The sequence below is a fragment of the Lucilia cuprina genome, chromosome 3, assembly GCF_022045245.1.
Source record: "Lucilia cuprina isolate Lc7/37 chromosome 3, ASM2204524v1, whole genome shotgun sequence".
Taxonomy (NCBI): Eukaryota; Metazoa; Arthropoda; class Insecta; order Diptera; family Calliphoridae; genus Lucilia; species Lucilia cuprina.
The window spans coordinates 49,503,551-49,529,622 of NC_060951.1; the positions used below are offsets into that span (position 1 = coordinate 49,503,551).

Consider the following 26,072-nt stretch of genomic DNA (forward strand, 5'->3'; position numbering starts at 1 on the left):
GAAAGAAAGTTTATCGAAAATAGTTTATAAGAAGAAAATGTAACGAACATTTTAAATAAAAAAATGTATTGAAAATTTCTTAAAAGAAAACAAATTTCGTTAAATTTCCTATAAAAAGAAATTTTATCCAAAATTAAAAAAAATAAGTAAATGTATGGAAAACTTTTTTAAAAAAGAAAATTTATTGAAAATTTTCTACAAAAGAAAATGTATAGAAATATTGTGCAAACAGAAAATTAAAAAAAAAACAATAAAAAATCTACAAAATTTTCTAATTTAACGAAATTCAATGAAATTTCCTATGCAAATATTTAACAAACATTTGCTTAAAGGAAATTCTACGAAATTTTTATATAACGATAAAAAAGGTACACTGCAGATTGGATCTCAGATATACTATATCACATCTAAAATTTGACATATCTTCTCTTAAAGTTTAACTGCTTGCCAATTTTCAGACGTTATAGCCGCGGTTGTCTTTCTTTGTTTATAAAATGTTGCATGTCATCTTAAAGTCCATTCTCAACCTAAAAATAAAAACCTAACATATAATATAAATTCTTTTATCTTTAAGATATTTTTAAGTAATAGAACAATTCTGGTATCTGTCGGCCTGTGTAATTTATCGATATAAGACAAAATTATTTAAAATTTTCAATAAAACAAATTATTCGAAGATTTCGAGTAAAACATTATTAAAACTTTGTTACAAAAAAGTTATCGACGATTTTCTTATAAAAATAAAATTTATTTTTTGTCATTTTTCTATAAAATTATTGGATTTAAATACATATCACATAGTGTCTATCATATATTGTACAAAAATAAAAAAGCATTTATGAAAAATCAGATTTCTTTCATTGAAAGTACAATAACAGCCGAAGGTCATATCTTTAAAAGAATTGTTTTAAACTGAAATTTACCTTTATGTTCATGTACACTCTTTTATTAGAATTCACTTAGTGTATGTATTACACAAAAATAAAAATGCAATACGAGCAGAATAAATAGAGTATACGCATATTAAACAGCAAACACAATTTTTAAAGCTTTTGTTTATGTTTTAAACCTTAACAGAAATTTTATTACGCATTTTAAATACTTAAATGATTTAAATAAACAACCTCACATCTTTGTGGTTAAATTTCAGATAATCATCGTTAAATTTCTTTACATAGAAGTTTTCATAAATTAAGTGTAATTTAAATGAAATATCTGAATGAAGCATTTGAAACATTTGAATTGCTTAAGGGTTTGTAAAGTTTATTTGTAATAGAAAAGATATAAATCAATAAAATGGTTTTTATTATAAATGTAACACAACTTTTGTCTTATTTGAGTTATTTCATAGAATTACATTAAGCTTTTTTCTCCAAGATTTTTTGTTTTGAGTTATTACATTATTGCCAGAAATGTATTATAAGTTCTCATTTTAATTGAAAATTATATAAATATTTATATCAATTAAGAACTTTAATTGAAATATAGAAATTAATTGTTAAAATTGTTATTTTAATTGGATGATGTTTGATAAATACATTTATAAAATAATGTAAATTAAAATTTTCTGGTTGTTTTTCAACTAGTAAAAGTAATAAAGTAATTAAATAAAAAATTAGAAATTTTCTTTTTAGTTTTATTATTAAAGATGAAGACTATGGTCGATCTTCATATAGAGTTGGCTATTGGTATTCAGCACGTTTCTCAAATCATTAATGGTGCTACCAAGATAAAAAAGTATAAAGTATATCTAAATGTGTATTATTCTTAATAATAAACCATTTATGTTTTAGCTTTTCCTAATTTCGATATATTTTTGATGAATAAGTTATTTTATATAAGTTCAATTATGGACCGATCCTATCAAAATTTGGTGGAGGGATTTTTGTTAACATTCAAGCATTTTCAGAGGGAAAATTTACAAGGGGACCATTAATTCTATGTGTTACAAACATCAGCTCGAATCCAATATATTTTCCCCACTAAAGTGTTGCAGGTTATAAAACCTATGGTTTGATTTAATTATTATTAATTTCATTTTGTTTACATTTCTATTTACAATTTTTTTTTGGTTACGTATGATTAATATATAATTAAAAATCTAATAAATGTTAATCATACGTACATGAGTGCTATATGAAAAAAAAATAGATAATTAGCAAATAATTGAAAATAAATTGAAATCTTCCAGATTGTATGCGCAAAAAAACTTTATATTTTGCATATGAAAATGGATTTGTTTTGGACATATAAAAGAGGACAGACACAATGGTCCTATAATAACTGTAAACATGATCATTTTATAGTCTATTGCTCCATCTGTCCGTCCCACAATATGTCCAGTCGGACATCGTACTTTTAGTTAAACTGGTGTTTGTTCTATTCTTTTCTAAAAAATGTCCTCATTTATTTAGAATATATACATTCATGTTTTCAAGAGTATAACGTAAAAGTTCCACTATTGTTGAAAAATATTTCGTTAAGAAATCAGTACAACTGATTTTGATGTGTAAATGCAGATCTAACGATATATGTATTTCTCGATAAAATTGCTCAAATGTAAAGTTGTACAAATGATGAATGTCTCTATCTTTACATCTCTATTTCCTTCTTTCTTTCAAATATCATTTAAACTGCCAACATTGTCCCCAAATATCCTGCTCTATATTGTAATTAAACATATCAATTTTTTATTAAATAATTAATGGGTTGTATTATCTGTTCCATTTATTTGGCCTTCTTTTGTCATTATTAATTCTTCAACATTATTGATTTAGCATTAAGGAATATTAAATATATTAATTGGAGGTGTAGTCAAATGTCACTTGTCAATCATTTTGATAAAAATTTTATAAAATGTTTAGATAACATAAAAATAAAATGCATATAAGAACGCGCTTGTTTTCAGAAAGTCACACAACACATAAGTAAAGTTATATATATTTGTTCTACTCCACGTATGAGCTATTAATAATCTCATATATACAATTCATATTAGTCATACGCCTTAGGTGTTTTTGTTTATTTTGAAAAAATAATTTAATTGGTCTTATTAAAGAGGTTGCTTGCTCATTTAGCGTAGCAATTAGTTGTAAAGAAACGTCTAACCTGTTTTTTTTAGTTTTGTAATAAAAATATTAGACATGGTTTCTATTTCTAAAGGAAATCTAATATTAACATAAACATTTTTGACATAAAGAAATGTTTACGCTTATTTTTTTAATTTATAAAAAATAACATATTTTATTTATTCGCAATATTTACTAAAGTTAAATAAATATTTACATAACATATAAACACTTTAATGCTATAAAAATTATTGAAATAAATAATTGCCAAAAAGGTGACATTTTAAACACAACTGATTGTTACATGAAAATGCACTTAATTTATAATATATTTAAAAATTCACTTAATAAAACAACAACAACAAAAACTATATATTTTAATAAATTGTTTCTAAGAATTTTCATTTTCTCTTTTAATTGCAGGTATGTGGAAATATTTAATGATGTGTAAATATTAATTAATATAACATTTATTTAAATAAATGGTAAGTTTTTATAAGATTTATTTTTTAAGCCCAAATAATTATATGTAGTAGAATGGAATACCGCTTAAAATCATTTTATAAGTGGAAATAAATTATGTCTATTCACACATCCTTCGTACATGTAACGATACATAGTTTTTTAAATTGTTTCGGTAATATTTGTATTCTAAGTAGATCATATAGTTGATCAATCGAATATTTTAAGTTGATAAGTGGCAAAGTTTTGACATAAATTTTTTTTGTATTTTTGTAATTTTAAATAAATTAAATTAATAAGAAAACCATGCATTATTAAACAGCTAATATTACTATATAAATCCTAGTATCAACATAAATTAAGAAATTGTTGTACTAATCCTCTTGATGATTTATTATGTGTTGGATACCTTCTTACTTGTTATTTATAAACTCGTGTAAAAAATATTCTAAGAATTACTTAACTATTAAAAGTAATTCAACCACATCCGATACATGTGGATGAACTCATTCAAATGTCAATCCAAAAAAAAAATGTATTAAAATTTCTATGGGAAAAATTTTAATGTTTGGAGATTACGGATAAACATATACTCATAGTAATTTTTATGATTTTATTTTTTATTGACAAATACTTTACATCTAAATATGAATAAATATTTGTAAATGTATACGTAAGAATAAACATTCTTTTCAAATATGCTTTATTATCCTTAAATATTTAATATTAAATGAACCTTAACGCAATTTTATCATATGTTTTATAATGTAAACATCATTGACTACTGAATGTAATGTGAGTGAATGTGTTTGTGTTCATCTATTAGAAATACAAATAATAAATCTATTTTTCATCAAAAATATATTTTATCTTAATGCCTGCTTTTAACTATTCTTATCAATAGTATTTATTATCTGAATTATTAATAATAATACTTAATGTTGATTATATCTTCGTTTCTAATAATTGAGATTTTGTCTTCTTTTATCGAACAAATACAGATAAGAGTAATCCTTCAATAAGAGTAATCCTTAATAAATTAATAACATATTAATTTTATTGAGAATATAAATATAATTGGTATTAATAATATTTATGTTTTAAATTACAATAATTAATTTAGCTTAAAGGAAAATTAATTTTATTGCTATCGTAAACTGAATTTTATTACATGATGATTATAATAAAAAAATTATATAATTTTGTTAGTAAAATATTCGCCAAACATACAAATGTATTTGACGGCTACGTATGAGTAATATTTTACTCTGAGAGATATAAATAACACTCATACTCTTTTTTCTGCTACTTTATAAAATTTTGTTACATTTTTTATAATATTCAGCGGTAGTTCAGTTGTAATTTAGTTCTAGTTCAGTTCTAGTTCAGAACTGATTCAGATAAAAATTGTAGTATTATGTGCCAAACAATTTGCATTTAAATTTTATAAACCCATTTATTTATTATAATAAAAATTGCCTACTACGACATGAAAATATTATAAATAAATTACTTTTTTTAATACTAAAAATAAAAAAGAGCATAATAATTATAATGCTGCAACAATAAAAATTTAAGAAACAGAAAAAATTATTTAAATATTATAAATGATTTTTATAATGCAGAAATTTTTTCCTATAAAAAAGCATTTTACAATAATATTTATATTATTAGACATATAAGCGCAGACATATAAACAATAATAATATAAAATAATTTGCGTTACAATTTTCTAATGTTGTTTGTGGATTATATTTTTTATTTTAAGAACCAAAAGTCCTTGAGAAAAAGTTATTAAACAAAGAAAACATCAAAAAATCCTGTTAATAATTTCTTTACATCAACATGTTATTAAATTAACGAACAAAAATAGACTTAATGGCCTTAAGGACAGATAAAAAGACATATTTAAGAACTCTGTTTTGGAATTTATTTGGTAAAGTTATACAAAAAGCTAAGTTCAATAAAATATTGGCAGGAGAAATTTCTAAAATTAATATATTTTAATATCAATCAAATCGCAGATATTTCATTATAATATATTTTTGTCCTCAGAATGTTGACTACCTCCTTTGTCGAATAAAGATCTCTAAATAAATACACAATTTCTAGTGTATTGTTTGATTGTGGGTTTTCTAATGATAAATGTTATTTTGTGTGCGAGTTGTTTTTAGAAATTAACACAAAGTAAATGAAAAAGTAAATAAAAAAATACAGAAACATTTATTTACTTGCACACAACAGTTAATGAGACACATGTGATAGATTCATGAATATCAGTGCAAATATATACTATTTGATTCTAATCTCACTCACGATTATTCTGTATATAATTAATACAAAAACAAGTCGCCAATTTTCTTACATGTTAGTATAAATTTCTGTATATGTAGGTAATATTATTAAATATTCATGAAACAATTTTATGTCACAAGACAGTTATCATTACAAGTTTTAGGAGCAATACTTTTGAGGTAAGAATTGAAAATATTGTTTTATGATATTGATTACATCTATTTTCAGGAATTGGATTATTTCTTAAAGGTTGGAATGCTATGCACTTGTAATTTATATTACTTTTTGAACCATACTAGAACTGAACTAGAACTGAACTAGAACTGAACTAGAACTGAACTAGAACTGAACTAGAACTGAACTAGAACTGAACTAGAACTGAACTGAACTAGAACTGAAACTAATAATAACTGTATGCTTATATTTCTATTAAACTTCTTCATTTAAATATATATTAAAAAAATTGAAAAATCATCTCAGTTTTCATCCTAAACGTTCTTTATATGTGATTTAAGTTTTGCTCTTTCCGTCGCTGCTTATAACGGCACCATTAATTTAATAACTGTCAACAAATTGTCACTTTCTTGTTTTTGAAACTATCAACAAACACATTTTTAAGATTAGAAGACTCTTTACAAAAACAAGAAATTGTATTATTGTTAATTTATTTAAAAATTAATTTTCGCAACCTAACTTTGTTATATATACATAAGCTACAAAACTGTATTGGTTTTTCTTCTTCAAAAAATATTCAAAGGATTTAAAAGAAAATTTGGTTTTACGTCTATAGCAAATTGTTTTATTGCGTAAATCTAACTACAATTTAATATTAAATATATGAATAATATTGTGTCAGTGAGACAGACAAGTAAACCACATTTTAGAAAACTGTAAGAAAAAAAAAATAAAATAAAAGTATTTTGTCAAGTATGTCTGTGGGTGATCACAAAATTTTCATGCCTATACAAACAATCTCACATATAGCCTTACATATAAGGTTTGTTTACGAGAAGAGTGTCTTAGCTAAAAATTTGATTATTGTAAAAATTATTATACATAATATGACGATTTTATAAATAAAATAAAAATCCCAATAGTTTAGATATTACAGCTTTGACATAAATGAGCAATACTTTCTGCAGCCTCTAATAGACATTTAGCCATTTTTGTGTTGGAAAAATAAAGAGGAATGAGTGTCAGCGAGACCTTAAACAAAAATGGTTCTGTGCTGATATATTAAATTTTAATATAATAAGTTTAGTTAATTATAATAACAAGTAAAATATTTGCATGTTTAGATATTATGTTTGAGTTTATTACACTTACATATTTCTAAAAATATTTTTGAAATGAATTTAAGTACCCATATGCGTATACGTAACGGGAAAATATTATATTTAACATACGTATTGTATGATTGTTAATGATTTGCCAGCGGCAGATACATATGCATGTACTATATATATTAATTTTCAAAAATGACTAAATTATTAAGTTATAATCAACAGAGTCATGTTAAAAAAATCACATCATTAAAAACAATTTCAATAAAACACATAATTACAATTATAAATTTAAAATATGACTCGTGTAAAACTGACTCATGTTAAAAACTTTCAGCTCATTTTCGTATAAACGAATAAAGTTTTCACCATTAAAACATATTAGCCCAATTCACGATCTGGTGTATGTTTGCAATTGTATTTATGCAATTGTAAATATTTCCTATTAATTGTGAACGATTTTTCAGCTTTAATTTACAACACTAATTGCAAACACACAAAATAGACGGCTTTTTGCTGGCTTTTCGCTTTAAATTCGTTCTTACCTCTATCTCCGGTGGTTCTGGAAGATATAGTATAATCCTATTTATGGCCTTTGGTCCATTTTTGGTTCAATTTCTTATTTTTTATTGCTTTTTTAAATTTTTCGTTTGTTTTTTAAATTGTTTTTATATAAATTTTTTATTTTTTGAGCTGTCAGTTTGTATTGCAAAAGTTGAGTAAATAAAAACTACGTATTTATGTGTAGTATATTTTATAAAGCGTAGCATGAGTATTTCTGTATATTTTGTTTGTGTAAAGTAAAAATATACTAAACCATTTGCAAATGCAATGATTCAAGACCATTTACACTAGATTGTGAATTGGGCTATTATAATACATAAATTTGTAAACATATATTTTTTTAACGCCATAGTAAAACTTTATCCCTATATAATCTGTCAATTAATTTGTTATCACCCCCATATGACTTCCAACTTTAATACTGTTGAACATTAAAAAAATATAAAATAAAGTTATCTTTATAAATACTAGTTTTTATTTACATGTTTATAAGTTTCTAGAAAACTTTTTATTCAAAATATTAAAAAGCAAATAAAACTTTTACCTCTATAAAATTAAAATTATCCATTTTATATGAAAAAAAGTTTCATTACAATATTTTATCAGATAATTTATTTTTCCAAATATTTAAACTGCTTAACTTTATTAATTTATAACTAAACAGACATACTAATATCTATTCGTTCATGTTACTTAGCCCCCTAAAAAATTGTTGTTGCGTCGAAAAGAAACTGAAACTTCGTATAAATGAAATGCATTTGTATGGTAAGAAATTTTATAAATTCTTAACAATTTTAAATGTAAATATTTTGCAACAAATAAATGAGACTGAAAGGCAACAATAGTGTTTATTTTTATTTACATGAATTTCATTCGTAAATATCAATGTAAATGATCATTAGACATGAAATATTTGTATTTGTTTATATTTAAAAAATAACAACGGTAGTTAACACTTCTTATAAATAAATAACTGTAGCATATCAAATATTATATGTTTAGCTTGTTGCGTTTTAAGATCAGTTCTAGTTTAGTTCAGTTTTAGTTCAGTTCTAGTTCAGTTCTAGTTCAGTTCTAGTTCAGTTCTAGTTCAGTTCTAGTTCAGTTCTAGTTCAGTTCTAGTTCAGTTCTAGTTCAGTTCTAGTTCAGTTCTAGTTCAGTTCTAGTTCAGTTCTAGTTCAGTTCTAGTTCAGTTCTAGTTCAGTTCTAGTTCAGTTCTAGTTCAGTTCTAGTTCAGTTCTAGTTCAGTTCTAGTTCAGTTCTAATTCGATTTATCAAAAAACAAGTTTTCATAAAAATAATTTGCTAACCCAAAATCTTTTATTTATGATGTCCAAATTTTGCCAACATTTAAGAATGGCAAAACTGACCAATTCACCTTATATTTAGTAAATCCTATTAATAGCATTTTATTTTTACACATTATATTCATAATAAAACTATAACGACTTTCGCATACCGCCTGCATCTCTCACAATCAATATTTAACTGTTTCTAACATAAAAATATATACTTGCAATGGTAATAAAACTAGAAAAAAAATTTGCAAAAGTAGAAAAAAGAAAAATAACCATAAGTCTTTATAAATTTTCTCATTGGAAATGTCACTAATGTCTTCAATACTCTGTGACAGTTGTTGTAACCTTGCTCCAATTTGTTGTATGTTTTACTATTTACTTTCCTTGTAAGTTGTAAATGTTGATGTTGTTGTGTGGAAAATTTTTCTATTTTTAATTATTTCGTTAATATGGTATAAAAATAGCAGCAATGAAAAGTTTATTTTCATATAAATACTCGTACCTTTATGTGGAATAAAAAATTAATACATTTTAAAAGGTGGTTGGTTTTTTTTTTATTTTTAGACTATAAATATTTATAGATTTTTAAGTGTATTAAAAGAAAATGGTAGAGTTAATAAAATTAATAATGAATTTATGTAAATATTTTATTTATGTTAATAAAACAAACATTTTCACATGATAACATTTATTTATAAGTATTAAATATATTTATTTTTTGCTAAAACAAAAGAAAATGCCAACGTTATCAACTAAAGAAAAGAAAAATAAAATAAATTTATGTGCATAAATAACTATCGACTTAAGTACAAACCATAGAAAAGGAATACAATTTTTGAAAATATTAAAATTAAATTATTAATAAAAACAAATAAGAAAAAAATTTAACAATGCCAAATCTATTTTTACAGATTCACGACAATAGTTGAAATTAAATGACAAACTTTTCTTCCTGTAAGAGACAGTTTATGTTAAAAAGAAAAAAAAAACTTGAATGAATAAAGAATAAGCGTAAAACAACATAGAACAAAAAAAATAATATATTAAAGATTATGCAAAAATGTTGAGTTAGAATAAAAATAAAAATACAAAGAACAGAAAAAAATTTCCAAAGTAGTGACAAGAATATTCACAAGATAATAACCATGATGGTAGAATAAAAATGAAGAAATATTTATAAAACTTCCTACAGCTAACACATAAAGAATTTTTCAATAATCTAAATGTTTGAAAATGAGCAACAACATGAAAATTAAAAATAAAACTACAAGAATTTAAAATACGATTTTATGTACGTACGTATTGTGTCTGTCAGCCTGCCTGTATTTTTTTTTAATATTTAAACAAAAAATAAGAAGAAAACAAAATAAAATAAAACAAACAACTCAGTGTCATTGTCAACTTTTGCAAATGACGCCAGTAAAACAATATATAAGTCTAATGTACACGATCTACAAACATTCATTCACTCATTCATGCAGTACATGGAAATACTTATAAATATATTCTTATTACACTGTATTTACTAAGATAGGAAACGGAAGTATATTTTGTAGTGGTTGTTGGTTAGTTGGTTTGTCGTAGGTTGGTTTGATTGTTTATTAAGCCAACCGTACAACAAATATTCCAACCCAACAGTCAACCCAACTAAATTGATGACAGCTTAAGTTATTTGTGTAATTTTTTTATATATATAAGGCAGACTGTAAATTAATTTCGAAAAGAATAGCAGTCTTTAACATTTTCTTTTTTTAACGAAAGTATTTTCCACAGGAAATGTCTCTGCGAAAGAAAACTTTCATTAAAAGATTTCTTGAAAGGAGAAACATTTTTTCTTGAATACTTTTTATATAAAATTTTTCTTTGTAAAAAAAAAACAATTTTAGGTAGAAAATTTTTTACTGGAAAGAGTACAATATTCTATATCAAATTTGGCTTTTCATTGAAAATTTTTCAATGAAAAATTTCTCTTTGAAAAGAACCATTTTCTTGAGAAAAAATTTATTTAGTTAGTTAGTTAGTTAAAAATATACCTAGGCCTCTATCGGGGCTGTTGTGCGCTCCTTAACCAGTGCCATAGATGGGAAACGAACCCATCACCTCCGGTCTATCAAACTAGAACACTAACAACTAACCTACCAGAGGCCATGTGAATTATGTTAAAGAAATTATTTTTCAATAAAGCTTCATTAAAGAACTTTTAAAACTTGTCTCATATGTTTAATTTCAATATATTTATACCCTACACCACTATAGTGGGGAGGGTATTATACGTTTGTGCTGATGTTTGTAACATACAAAAATATTGGTCCAATACCCACCTTAAAGTATACCGATATATACTTGCAATGGTAAATAAAACTAGAAAAAAAATTTGCAAAAGTAGAAAAAAGAAAAATAACCATAAGTCTTTATAAATTTTCTCATTGGAAATGTCACTAATGTCTTCAATACTCTGTGACAGTTGTTGTAACCTTGCTCCAATTTGTTGTATGTTTTACTATTTACTTTCCTTGTAAGTTGTAAATGTTGATGTTGTTGTGTGGAAAATTTTTCTATTTTTAATTATTTCGTTAATATGGTATAAAAATAGCAGCAATGAAAAGTTTATTTTCATATAAATACTCGTACCTTTATGTGGAATAAAAAATTAATACATTTTAAAAGGTGGTTGGTTTTTTTTTTATTTTTAGACTATAAATATTTATAGATTTTTAAGTGTATTAAAAGAAAATGGTAGAGTTAATAAAATTAATAATGAATTTATGTAAATATTTTATTTATGTTAATAAAACAAACATTTTCACATGATAACATTTATTTATAAGTATTAAATATATTTTTTTTTTGCTAAAACAAAAGAAAATGCCAACGTTATCAACTAAAGAAAAGAAAAATAAAATAAATTTATGTGCATAAATAACTATCGACTTAAGTACAAACCATAGAAAAGGAATACAATTTTTGAAAATATTAAAATTAAATTATTTAATAAAAACAAATAAGAAAAAAATTTAACAATGCCAAATCTATTTTTACAGATTCACGACAATAGTTGAAATTAAATGACAAACTTTTCTTCCTGTAAGAGACAGTTTATGTTAAAAAGAAAAAAAAAACTTGAATGAATAAAGAATAAGCGTAAAACAACATAGAACAAAAAAAATAATATATTAAAGATTATGCAAAAATGTTGAGTTAGAATAAAAATAAAAATACAAAGAACAGAAAAAAATTTCCAAAGTAGTGACAAGAATATTCACAAGATAATAACCATGATGGTAGAATAAAAATGAAGAAATATTTATAAAACTTCCTACAGCTAACACATAAAGAATTTTTCAATAATCTAAATGTTTGAAAATGAGCAACAACATGAAAATTAAAAATAAAACTACAAGAATTTAAAATACGATTTTATGTACGTACGTATTGTGTCTGTCAGCCTGCCTGTATTTTTTTTTAATATTTAAACAAAAAATAAGAAGAAAACAAAATAAAATAAAACAAACAACTCAGTGTCATTGTCAACTTTTGCAAATGACGCCAGTAAAACAATATATAAGTCTAATGTACACGATCTACAAACATTCATTCACTCATTCATGCAGTACATGGAAATACTTATAAATATATTCTTATTACACTGTATTTACTAAGATAGGAAACGGAAGTATATTTTGTAGTGGTTGTTGGTTAGTTGGTTTGTCGTAGGTTGGTTTGATTGTTTATTAAGCCAACCGTACAACAAATATTCCAACCCAACAGTCAACCCAACTAAATTGATGACAGCTTAAGTTATTTGTGTAATTTTTTTATATATATAAGGCAGACTGTAAATTAATTTCGAAAAGAATAGCAGTCTTTAACATTTTCTTTTTTTAACGAAAGTATTTTCCACAGGAAATGTCTCTGCGAAAGAAAACTTTCATTAAAAGATTTCTTGAAAGGAGAAACATTTTTTCTTGAATACTTTTTATATAAAATTTTTCTTTGTAAAAAAAAAACAATTTTAGGTAGAAAATTTTTTACTGGAAAGAGTACAATATTCTATATCAAATTTGGCTTTTCATTGAAAATTTTTCAATGAAAAATTTCTCTTTGAAAAGAACCATTTTCTTGAGAAAAAATTTATTTAGTTAGTTAGTTAGTTAAAAATATACCTAGGCCTCTATCGGGGCTGTTGTGCGCTCCTTAACCAGTGCCATAGATGGGAAACGAACCCATCACCTCCGGTCTATCAAACTAGAACACTAACAACTAACCTACCAGAGGCCATGTGAATTATGTTAAAGAAATTATTTTTCAATAAAGCTTCATTAAAGAACTTTTAAAACTTGTCTCATATGTTTAATTTCAATATATTTATACCCTACACCACTATAGTGGGGAGGGTATTATACGTTTGTGCTGATGTTTGTAACATACAAAAATATTGGTCCAATACCCACCTTAAAGTATACCGATCGATTCAGAATCATTTTTTGAGTCGATTAAGACATGTCCGTCCGTCCATCCGTCCGTCCGTCCGTCTGTCCGGCTGGCTGGCTGTCCATGTAAACCTTGTGCGCAAGGTACAGGCCGCAATTTTCAAGATAATTTGATGAAATTTGGACCAAGCATGTTTTTTGGCACAAGGACGAAGCCTATTGAAAATGGTTGAAATCGGTCCATTATTTCACCTAGCCCCCATACAACCGTACCTCCCGATTTGAACTTTTTATGCTATAATTACGTCAAATATTCTGGTATCTCTCTAAAAATTGGCACAAATAAGTTTTATATAATTATAAATATTACTGCAGATTTTCGTAAGGATCGGCCTATATTTGACCCTAGCCCCCATACAAACCCCCCTTCAAAAAATGACGTAAACGTCTAAAATTGACTTGTAACCATTTGTATCGCAATGAAACTCAACAAAACTAACTGTTATTTAGAAATATATCCTTTTCCCAAATTTACAGAGGATCGGCCCATATTTGACCTATATAAAGCCTCATTTAGAAATTTTAGTTTTTTATCAATAAATGGCTTAAATATTTTGGAATTATGGTAATATTCAACAGTTTCTTTACAAAAAATAAAAATTTTATAAAAGTAAAAATTGTAAAAATATACTCATGGTGTAGGGTATCATATGGTCGGCCATGCCCGACTATACTTTCCTACTTGTTTTCACTAGGTAGTTGATTGTTTGTAATCATAATCTTGTTGGAATTTCCTTAGGTATGACAATGTGTAGACGAGTGTATAATATCCTTGGTTACACTCTACCTCTTGTAACCGACATTAAAATGTCTTTTTAATCGAAATTCTACACATAATGTAAATATTTAGGTCACCATTTATTAAGATTAAAAAGAAAAAGAACAAAAAAATTAGTTTAACACGAATAAAATAAAGGAAAGAAAGAAAATTATGTAAATTATTTTGTTTTTCTTTTTTACTTTCATAACACGAATTTATTAAAAAAAAATTATTTAGCTCTCAGTGATTTAAGGTATTTCAGCCTAAAAATATGCCAGCTAATGTTTGTTTTATACTTTACTTTCCTTGTTACCGTTATTGTTGTCGTTGTTGTTTTTTAATTCCGTCTAGAAAGTTTACTTTTTACAAGTTTTAACATTTATGATAATGTTTGAACATAAATATTTATGTACGAAGGTTGTTTTGAAAGTTGTGAAAAGAGCTTAAATTGTATGTTTTTTTCCTAAAACCGGATGTTTAGATTTAAATTTAATTTATGCAAAATGTTTAACTAAAAACATAATTTTTTTAATTTTTGAAATGAGCTTTACAACAATTTTGATTAAAAATTACTCAAAGAAACCAAATAATATTTTTTCTAAAAATTTCTTAAAATCATAAAATTTTATTTACTAAAAATTCCCACTTGCAATTAGTCAAGGTATAAGTAGTCACTACGTACATTTTAAATACTAAACACAATAAATTTAACGATAAGATAACAAGTATTTAAATTATTACGACAAATTCCAAAAGTCATCAACACTGCCAGCAAAGACGTTAAATAAATATTAAATTTTTAAAAATTGCTCAAGAAATTTAACAAAACCTAAAGTAGATGGGCGATAACAATGACAACCTACAGTAATATGACTGACAACTACAAAGATTCAATTTTTACTGACTAAAGTCTAACGATACTTGCTTTCTAAATTATAGCTATTTTTTTCGCCAACAATAACAAAGATAATGGTTAATCCACATAAATGATAATTAAATTAGTTCAAGACTACAGCAACAAAGAAAGAAATAAAAAACGAAACCATTAAACTGAGAACGAAAATAAAATATTTATTTATAAAAATATTCCAAAATATAAAAGTAACAAACTTATTTATCTTGGTTATGAAATGATATCTTTTACTATGACTTTTATCATATGGTTGTCCGTCAGTATTACGTATATTGATTGAAATACTTCTAGGGGTAATATAATAATAAGGGATCGGTGTCCATTTATAAATAGGTTTTTTTCATTCGGTCATTTTCATTCATTTTCTTCGTTCTTAAGTCAAATAGAAATTAAATTTATTTGCCAACAACAAATTATATTAGTAAATAAAACAAAATGGTTTCGTTAGTCCAGTACTTTCAATTGTGTTGATTAAGATTATTGTTTGTTTTGATTTGATATTAGACCTTTTGAAGAGGAGACATCGTATATGTGTCTGATTTGGAAAATAAGAGGAAGGTGTCCCTAGAAAGAGACGAATTCTATATAGAAAATTTGATCATTAAAAAGAATTTATAAAAAATTGCTTCTTGAAAAATACCAATTAAAGAAAAAATTTCTTTAATTGGTATTTTTCTTTATAAAACTAAAAATTTTCTATAAAAAAATTCTCTTTGAAGAAGGACAATTACCAATAGAGATTTTCATTAAAAAACCACTTTCTTAAAAGAATTTTTACTAGAAAAAGAAAAATGTTCTAAAGAACATTTCTATTTCTTTTAAAAAAATCAATTTCTTAAAGAAAATTTTTCATAAAAAACCATTTTCTAAAGAAATTTTACTAAAAAAATTAACAATTTTGCAAAAAAATTTTTTGAGAAAGAACAATTTTAAATAAATTTCTTTTTGAATTTTCTAAAGAAAATTCCTCTTTGAAAAAAATAATTTTCTATAGAAAATTTAGCATTGAGATCAATTAAGTTTCTATTGCAAATTTCTTTGTGAAAGAGACTAATTTTTTATAGAACATTTTGCTTTAGGAGAGGCTAATTTTCTAAAGAGAATTGCACTTTGAAATAGAAAATTTTCTATGGAACATTTCTCTTTGAGAGAGACTAATTTACCACATAAATTTTTTTTGAAATGGATTAATTTTCTTTAAAAATCTTTACTTGCAAGTGACTGTTTTTTTATATAAAGTTTCTCTTTAAGACAGACTAATTTTCTATAGAAAATAGAAAAATTTTCCAAAGAAAATTTCTTTTTAAAAATGAACAATTTCTAATTTAAAGAGATTTTTCTTTGTAAAATTTTTCTTTGAGAGAGACTATTTTTAATAGAAAATTTTACTATGAAAGTAACTAATTACCCACCTTAAAGTATACCAATCGGCTCAAAATCATTTTCCGAGTCGATTTAGCAATTTTGAAGATAATTCAATGAAACATGAAATCGGTCCATTATTTCACCTAGCGCTCATACAACTGAACCGCCGAATAGGGCTTATAAATTCATAATTATGTTTAATATACTCATACCTCGACAAAAAGCTGCAAAAACCAATTTCTATACAAAACTTTATGACCCTCACGAATTTCATAATAATAGGTCCTCATATGACCCTAGCCCCTATGAAAAACCCTCAAAATTTCACTTAAATGTCCACAATTTTATTCAACAATAAACTGCTTAAGTATGTATATCTGGGGCAAGGTACAATTCAATTTAAATGCTTTATTATGCCAACTAAATCACATTAAAAGGTAAAAGGTGCAGGGTATTATTTGGTCGACCTCGCCCGACTGTAATTTCTTACATAATTTCTCTTATATTTTATATGTTTCTTGGAAATAGACTTATTTTCTATAGAAAAATTTTCTTGGAATTTTCTATAGAAAGAGATCAATAGAAAAATTATATGGAGATTTATTTGGAGTTTCCAAACATTTCTTTAGAATGTATTATATTCCTTTATAAATTTTATACATATTAATATACAAAGTGGTAATTGTAGGAAAACCCTAATGACATTTTACTTCCTCTCAAGCTTTTTTAAAATCAATTGCTTTACCTGAGCATACCGTACCTTAGTCTCATGGCTCTCTCTTGTTTAAATTGAAATTAATTTTGATATTGTGGTTTCGATTTATGATTGAATACACATTACCATTATAAGGCTTTTGATTTTGTATGGTTTTCTTTGTTTTCATATTTTTTCTATTATTTTTATTTTTTTGTTCGTACTTTGGGAAATTTTGTTTGGTCGATTTTAATCTATTGGATGTATTAGAAATCGTAGGAAATTAATTTCAAAAGGAAATTAACTTGAAATCAAATGAGGGGGAAATACAATTGAGTTAATTTTTGAAGTATTTATAAATAAAAAAATATGATAAGTGATAAATTGATGAAGTGTTGTTCTCAGCTAACACTGACAGTAACAGCGGGGGCATTTAAAAGGAAACATAATATTTTTCACAGTAGCGGTTAAAGAATTCTCAAGTTGTTTAAAGTATTTACAGTTTTTTTCTAAAGTCTTGTAATTTTACAAATTTTATCTATTTTGACATTGATGTGTACGTATGGTATATTACAGTTATCTTTCATAAACCACAAATATGACATTGTGTTCTTCTGTTTTCTTGTCTGAGATTTCCAGAGGCGATAATTTTTCAAGTTTAATTTCACATACGTGAACAAACAAAAAGCAGACAGACAGACGGACAGACAGACAAATAGAATGGCAAATATTTATACATACCAAGGTATTGTTTACCTGACATATAAATAAAAATACATACATATATGCATTCATACTGTATTTACAAAGCAAATAATTATTTTTGCATTTATCTTGTCGTTTTTTTTTTTGTACTTTTTTCTTGCTCCTCTTGATGATGATGTAGCAAATTTATGTTATTTTTAAAATTTTTGTGTAATTGAAGAAAATAATATAAAAAGGTTGTTAAATTTTTAAGATAATTAAGGAAAATTTTATACATTTTTTTTTACTTATTTGAGTTTATAATAATTTCGCTTTCGCTAACTAGTATAAATTAAGAAAAAATTTGCTTTATTATTCTTTGTTATTTGGAATATTTAGCAAATAAAATAAATGCAAATATATTGTTGTGGAGCAATAAATATTTGCCCTATTAAATGTGGAAGTGTAAATATTTATTTTTATAAGTTCTATTAACCGATATTGCTATTTTTAGAATATGTGTAAGAATTTTTACTACTAGAGTTGGTTTATTTAAGTTGTGCCAAAATTTCTGTGATTTTGTAATAAATAAATAATAAATAAAATAAAAAATACTTTTTTTTATTTTGTATTTTATATATTATTTCATTATCTTAATTCTATGTAAACTTCAAAGCTAATTTTTTTTAATACCTTTTTATCTTTTATCTCAAGTATATCAAAAATTAAATAATAAATTAAATTAAATTAAACTAAACTAATCACAGTTTCATTTAATTTTTTCCATGGTTGTTAATAGCTTATACTTCAATAAATTCTAACCACCCACTCTACGTCCACTTATCGTCACTCTCATCTCGACACAACTAATACTCAAATACTTGTATTAAATATTATTATTTTTTATTGTTTCTATTATCACGTTCTCATTATTGTAGCTTATCTACGAAATATAAACTTATAAAGAAGTCCAGGTATGTTGTATATTAGGATGGTACCCAAAACTATTATAAAATAAAAAAAATTATTAAATTATAAATTAAATATATCGTTTCATCTCTTTAACACTTTGAATAACCGATGATTTATGCACCATATTTGTATACCATGAGAACTAAATCGCTGGGTAATGTTTAACCCTTTTAGGGTCAAAAATAATTTATGTTGAAAAAAAATTGAAAATTTATATTTAAGATAATTTTAATGTGCTGGATTCGGGAAAAATATTTTTTTAAATTTGAGTATTCCCCTAGTGAGTTATAGAAGAATGTTTTTTATATGTTGTTAAAAAAAACATTTTTTTAAAGTACTCATTAGTGAAAATTTTTTAAAACCTGATCTTAAAATGTTTTAAAAATACGGAAGATGTTTCAAAATCGATTTAAGCTCCTTTTACGTTATACCACAAGTAAAATGATCTGTAAAAAAAATCATTAAAGGTAACGAATGGGATAGTCTAAATGCAATTTGTAATAAAGGCTTCAGTCATAAGAGAGAATACGAATGAAAAATAGGACAGTCGTATGGTTCTCCTTATATTATTAAAAAAAACAAGAAAGTTTCATTAGATCAGGAAAGTATTTTTATGATAACGCATACAAAAAAAATTAAACAGCTGACTTTGTTATTGCATTATATCTGCGTATTAATCATACGCAGAAAATATTAATCATACGATTTTTATTGTCATTTTGAAAATACGTAACAACATAGATTTACACGTACTTAAAGTATTGTAATGTTAAGTCCATATTATACATTTAAAAAAGATGCAAAATTTTAGTATAGAATAATTTTTTCGCACAACAATTTTTGTATATTGTTCAACAATTCTGATTTTTTTTCAAATCCACTCAATTAGACCTCCCCTAATTTATTGATTGTATACGCCTGTCGTAAGCATATGTGTGAGAAAAGTAACAACAACAAAATTTAGCAAAAAAGTATAAATGTTTATATACTCAGGTTAAATTCTAAAGTTAATGCAAAAACAAAAACAATAAAATAATTACCGGTATCATAAACACAACACCAAAGAAAAAAATAACAATAAACTTTAAGACTTAATATAAAAATGAGACTTTTAATTCATTTCACACTAAGTGTTGCTATATTAGATGCATCTTTTAGAAATTTATAAAATAAATATATTTTTAGAAAAATAATTTGAAAGAATCAAAAGCGAATTGATTTCAACCCAAATTTAAATATAAATTATAAATTTTTTGAATATTTTCTTATAAATTATTGTTTTTTTTATTTTCAGGTAAGTTTTGGACTTATTGTGATCATGTGTTTCTTAATTGTAAGTAAAATATAAAAAATATTTTTTACTTTAAAAGTTAAAAACTACTTTAAAATAGTAAACAAGTAAGAATGTATAATCGATCATGGTCGACTATATAGTATACTACACAACCGGACTGAAAATGAAATAATTCTCATGTATAGGCTTGAGCTTCGCAGTCTATTTTGGACCTACTCGACCAAGTTCAAGAGAGGGCGAAATTACTTATCGGTGACACTTCCTGTGAAATAAAGGAACTCGTTTCCAAAACACATATATTTTTACACAGCGCACGACTCTCTTCAGGAACACATCCATTTGTGGCCTATAGGACAGACTGTCGATAGTTTAACGTGAGCACCTGCCGTGTCGGCCTATCTCACGGTGGTCTTTTTCATCCACTGGGTAGACTTGAGAACGGTCTACCATCGCCCCTTTGTCTTCAATGAAGACGCAGGTGGCAATTTTTGCACATTGGCTATGACCGGTACCATGCGCAAGTACTTTGCTGGAGTACTCGAGCTATCTAATCTCTTGCCAAAGTAGTCACGTTGTAAGACAACCACACTACTATGGCTCTGTTGAGTCGGCAACAGCACCTAGAGACGTAACCGGTGGACCGAAGCACGATCCTTCAATAAGCCGTAGACAACGTTCATACTCACAGTGACACGCTGTGGCAAGTCGAATATGAACAGAGTAAACTCTGAAAATATCTGGACAAGGAAGGAAACTTAATCGGTATCTCTTGTATATGATATCTTTCATCCATCATCATTCAACCCAGCACACATCTCATTCATTCGACACATTCATAGAGAAAAACATACGACACATTCATTTAGGTATACGGGTGGATGAGTCCCGCATACCTCTACATTCATTCTTTATCATATACAATTGATACCAACTCATTTCCAACGCTTAGTCCCACAGTCACTCCTCTGTGGGGTATCTGTTGATTTTCGGCAACAGCACCGAACCTTATCCCGAAATATTGACTATTATCATGCATCAGTCTTTTAACCGCCACTTATTCTCTTCCCGCGAATTTGGGTTCAACCAACAGCCACTACGTGGATCCCGAAGGAACCTCAACCAACTGACCAGCCAGGACATAGTCCTGCGGGCAACTGGCCACCCGTAGTACCAGATTATGCGGTGCTCTGGTCAGACCTCTGGCAATCTATGCAAGGACTAAGCCAAGCAGTAGACTGAGACAACCAATTTTTCAATCCCGGTCAGATTGGAGGTATTGGGCCCTCTTTATACCCCGGGATTGCAATAACACCAAGGCGGAGGTCTTCGCCAAGGTAACATGCCCCCGGGGGTAGGCCTATAGGACAGTGGACCGCACAACACATTACAGGAAAAATTTATTCTTTAGCCGCAATGTTCGTATGTGTAACACACTTTCTGCAAAAGTATTCGCCGCCACTTTCGATGTGGAAAGGTGTAAATCAAATGTCCACAAACACTACTAACTCCATCACAATCGCTGCATGAGTAGGTTTAATCCCCTGGTCCACAATGCTGACCCAAAGAAAAACTTCACACAGAATACGAATCTGGGCTACTTGCTTGTTAATTCGCCGTCTTACTCTCAACATCACTGCTTAGATATTAAACCTTGCGTCAAATAATGGTTTAAACAATTTTTCTTCTAAATTGTTCTTTTCTTCACTTCCCCTAAACTAATAACCATTAGTATAAACTCGTTGTCTACACATACACACTATACATACATATTCAAATAAATGTAGACATTGAGACTTATAAATTTAACATTATATTTTAATTAAAGGGGGCTAGTGAAAAATTCTCCATAATTTTCAACTGGAATCAGTTAGTAGCGTTTGACAGCCTTTTAACGTAACATCACACAATACTCTTCAAATAAAAACACTTAGTACAACAAACCGTTAAAAAATTAACAAAAACGATATATGTAGAAAATTAAAAATACAATTAAAATGAATTAATACTAAAATATTACTTTACTTAATATTTACAACAAAAACATTTTTTACACAAAACTCTGCGTGTTTAATGACAATTTAAACATAAACAAAATAGTATTTAAGTTTTCCGAAGAGTAGTATAACATTATGTGTGAGAGTGAGTGTGTTGTTTATGTCAATTTGATTAAATCCCAGAGAGCGTAAAAGGAAAAGTGAAGTGGTAATAAAAAATAATAATATATCGAACTGTGTATTTTGTTTGATTCACAGTATGTGGAGAATTTAGTGCGTTTCGGTGTCAATGTTGAGATTTTTTCAAGCTCAATATTATGACAACAACATGCAATTTTCTTTATTTAAATAGTTGTGATTTTTTTCTCTTTGTCTTTTTTTTTTTGTAAGAGTTAAATATTGGAAACATGCAATTTTGAAATTAATTTATTCTTGTTTATTTGTTATAGTTTTCTGTGGCACACGTTTTATTTCAAAATTAATAAATTGTTGTATCATTAATAAATTCGTATATATTTTTACATAATTATACACTTTTTTTAATTGAAGTTGCGTGTATAAATATAAAGCATAGAAATGATTTTAATTTAAGTGTTATTACACCGTAACTTTTTAAATACTACCGGATTATGCATAAATAATAAAATAAAATGGGTATGTAGCCTTAAAAACTAGTTAAATATTTATTAGTTAATGTTTGCCATTTTTTTAATAAATTATTTTTAAAATTTATTTATTTTAATTTTTGTAGTTGGTTTATAATTTATTGCTTTTTGTTATTAATTGTTTGTTTACATTAATGAAAAGTAGTAATTTGGTTGTTAAACAATTTTTTTTATCTTTCTAACAAATTTTGTTATATATTTTTTTTCCAGTATTTCTATTTTTTTATTTTCAATTGCAACTATTTGGTCATTGAACTGATTAATTGTTTAATTTGCCTTGAGATCTTTAGTATATAGACCTCTCAGTCACCCAACGTAAAATATTCTCGTCTAATATTATAATTTTAATATAAACGTTATTAAATTATTAACTTGTTTTTGTGCGATAATTTTTTAAATATTCTAAAACTGAATCATTCTAAACGTTTCTATATATTGAAATTCTCCTTGATAGCATTTGCACGTGTATGAATATTTAATGACGTAATTTAGCATGAAGATCTTGAGATCATAAATATTTGAACTTAAATAATTTCAAAATAATTGTAGATATTAGCAAAAGGGGAACAGCAAAATCAAGAAAAGAAACTAAAGTGAATAAGAGTGCTAAGCCGGCTGTGACATATGTATCTTAATTTTAATATATTCTTTATTTTTTATATCGACTTTTTGAGTCTATTAAGCTTTATCTGTCGGTCTGTATGATTATGTAAATTTGATGAATTTGGCACATACCCATTTTTGATGCAATGACGAAGTCTGAATAGGACAATAATCGGTACTAATTAGACCCAAGCTCTAACACAAACTTTCCTTAATAAATGGCATGAAATAATTTACTCTTTATTTATTTATTTATTTCGTGTCTTTAAAGACTACTGTCCGTCTGCTTGTCTGTCTGTATGTCTTTCCTTCTGTATTTCTGGCTGTCCGTGTGAATGTGGAAAGCAGTTTTCTAAGGACCGCATATATCTTTAGGTTCCAAATCTTCAACAATTCTGTTAGACTTGCTTTAAAGAAGTTTCTTATTAAATAATTACAAATCAGGCGTTTTTCTGTCTTTCCTTTTGTATGTCTGTATATTTGTAAAATTAGTTTTTTGATGTCTGTCTGTCCATGTGTATGTATGTTGGGTTCCAAATCTACAACAATTCTTTTATACTGGCTTTAAAGAAGTTTCTTATTAAATAATTACAAATCAGGCGTCTTTCTGTCTTTCCTTTTGTATGTCTGTATATTTGATAAATTAGTTTTTTGATGTCTGTCTGACTGTCTGTCTGTCTGTCTGTCCGTGTGTATGTATGTTGAAATCAGTTTCTTGAAAACCGCAAATATCTTTGGTACCAAATCTTCAACAATTCTGTTAGACAGGTTTTCGTGAAGTTTCTTATTTAAAATGTGCAAATCAGCCGTCTATCTGACTTTCCCTCTATCTGTCTGTCCGTCCGTCTATCTGTCCGTCTGTATATTTGTTGAAATCAGTCTTTTTTTGTCTCTGCGACCCAGATTTTCAACAATACTATTAAACAGGCTTTCAAGAAGTATCTTATTTTTTGATAAGAAGCAACCTCCGAAAATTTCATCAAACATTTGGAAATTAACAAACAAACAATACCAATACATTATACGGTAAATTTTGTTTTTGTACTTTTTTGTTTACAAAAACAAAATAAAGCTAAAACAACACTTTACAAATGAAGCTGTGTGAATGTAAAATCCGGAGTAAATGAGAACCTATAAAAAGGTACTTTTTTCTACTTTTCCTTTTTAAAAGGTACTTTTGGAATTTTCTATAATACTTAATCTAGAAATATAAAATTAAGCATGTAGATCCAGGAGTAAATGAGAACCCACAACACGGAACTGTTTTGGTTTTTTAAAAAGTATTTTTGGAATTTTTTATAAAAGGAGGAAATTTTTGGTACTTTTTCATTCCTCAAAATGTATTTTTTTAATTTTCTATAATATTGAACTAGAAACATAAAATTAAACATATAGAACCCAGGTTAAGTGAGAACTTATAAAAAGGGGACAGTTTGGTACATATTTGTTCTTCAAAAGGTACTTAAAGAATTTACTATAACTATTTGGTACTTTTTCGTTTTATAACAATAACATAAAAAAGGTAAAATTAAGCATGTAGAGATTGGAGTAAAGGTTCAAAAGGTACTTTTTCAATTTTTTATTTTTCTATTTTTCATTGATATGGACTGAACTTAATCTGATGATAAGTACAAAGTATTCAAAATAAGACGGGGGTACTATTGTACCTCCTTAATTCCATGCCTGAATTTTCCATGCCGATTTAAAACCTAGCTTATCTTTCAGTCTGTCCATCTATTTGTTAAAATCACTATATATTGTTTCCCTTTTTTTCCTCATTTTGTATGAAAAATTTTCAGGTTGGAGAGGTATTTCCCTTTCCCCCATGGATCGGCGCCTGTTATACATATAAGGTCACTTCACAAAACGGTTTTTTGCTTATTATTAATGGGTATCAAAATTGCTCTACCAAAATGTAAACAAAATTATAAAATTACATAAATCTTTAAGAATAACTTTAAAATTCGAAATTTTAACTATTTAAAATGTTAACAATATTTATATATTCATTCTGAAATATTTCCAATATAATTAAATATTATTTATATAAATCCATATTCCTTAACTTAAAGCTTAATTTGGAAGATTTCTTTACTTTAATGCAAAATTAAAGTTGATGATACATATTTTTCACAGAATATTGTTCATACCTTTTAAGGTAAATAAATAATATTATTCTATACCAAATTTATACATTTGTACATAATATATGACATGTTTTAATGTAAAATGTATTCCCCTAAGACAGATTATAAACATTTTTTCTGTACTAGATCTCTTATATTTTAACTTATATGTTCTATAACAGATGTTTTTTTTTTTTAAATAGAAAAATTATAAAATTTTTATTTCAACTTTTATTGTGTAAAACCATGTTTTTTATTTAATTTAATTAATTAAATATAAACGTTTATGGTTAAAAATCATACAAATATTTAGTTATATATATAAATAAAAAAATATTTTCAAAAACCACTATTTAAATCATATTGCCATAATTTTGAACTGAACTACTTAAAAATTTATAATATTTATTGCATGTTGCAATAACAAAACTAATTAAATACAGAATGCAGTGGGAAATTAAATATGTGAGTGGATTTTATACATTTTATTTATATCGTTCGTTTATATCCAAAGTGCGTTAACTTTGTTTAGAGAAAACATT

The 26,072-nt window shown here is 26.0% G+C and overlaps 2 protein-coding genes across 4 annotated transcripts in view; one reads left to right on the forward strand and one right to left on the reverse strand.

Moving 5' to 3' along the window:
• Window positions 1-7,990, reverse strand: part of LOC111674909 (actin-like) — a 72,779-nt gene extending 64,789 nt beyond the window's left edge. For both annotated transcript variants that reach the window (XM_046945344.1, XM_046945343.1), the window contains exon 1: window positions 7,654-7,990. The gene's annotated coding sequence lies outside the window, so the exon portion shown is untranslated. The remainder of the gene's footprint in view (window positions 1-7,653) is intronic.
• Window positions 1-26,072, forward strand: part of LOC111674878 (adenylate cyclase type 9) — a 102,685-nt gene that overhangs the window by 45,360 nt on the left and 31,253 nt on the right. The window lies entirely within an intron of this gene.